Below are 932 nucleotides of genomic sequence, written 5' to 3' on the forward strand. Positions count from 1 at the left end.
GGGAGTGTCCCCCCATCTGCTATATTTTGAAAGAGCTTAAGAAGGATAGGTGTTTGCTCTTCTCTAAATATTTGATAGAATTCGCCTGTGAAGCCATCTAGTCCTGGGCTTTTGTTTGTTGGAAGATTTTAAATCACAGTTTCCATTTCAGTGCTTGTGATTGGTCTGTTTATATTTTCTATTTCTTCCTGGTTCAATCTCTGAAGGTTGTGCTTTTCTAAGAATTTGTCCATTCCTCCAGTTTGTCCTTTTTATTGGCATATAGTTGCTTATAGTAATCACTCATGATCCTTGTATTTCTGCAGTTTCAGTTGTTACTTGTCCTTTTTCATTTCTAATTCTATTGATTTGAGTCTTCTCCCTTTTTTTCTTGATGAGTCTGGCTAATGGTTTATCAATTTTGTTTATCTTCTCAAAGGACCAGCTTTTAGTTTTGTTGATCTTTGCTATTGTTTTCTTCATTTCTTTTTCATTTATTTCTGATCTGATCTTTATGATTTCTTTCCTTCTGCTAACTTGGGGTTTTTTGTTCTTCTTTCTCTGATTGCTCTAGGTGTAAGGTTCAGTTGTTTATTTGAGGTTTTTCTTGTTTCTTGAGGTAGGATTGTATTGCTATATACTTCTCTCTTAGAAGTGCTTTTGATGCATCCCATAGGTTTTGGCTTGTCGTGTTTTCATTGTCATTTGTTTCTAGATATTTTTTGATTTCCTCTTTGATTTCTTCAATGCTCTCTTGGTTATTAAGTAATGTATTTTTTAGCCTCCATGTGTTTGAATTTTTTTTTTTTTTTTTTTTTTGGCTGTACGCGGGCCTCTCACTGTTGTGGCCTCTCCCTCTGTGGAGCACAGGCTCCGGACGCTCAGGCTCAGCGGCCATGGCTCACGGGCCCAGCCGCTCCGGGGCATGTGGGATCCTCCCGGACCGGGGCACG

The sequence above is a fragment of the Physeter macrocephalus genome, chromosome 19 (assembly GCF_002837175.3).
Source record: "Physeter macrocephalus isolate SW-GA chromosome 19, ASM283717v5, whole genome shotgun sequence".
NCBI classification, from domain to species: domain Eukaryota; kingdom Metazoa; phylum Chordata; class Mammalia; order Artiodactyla; family Physeteridae; genus Physeter; species Physeter macrocephalus.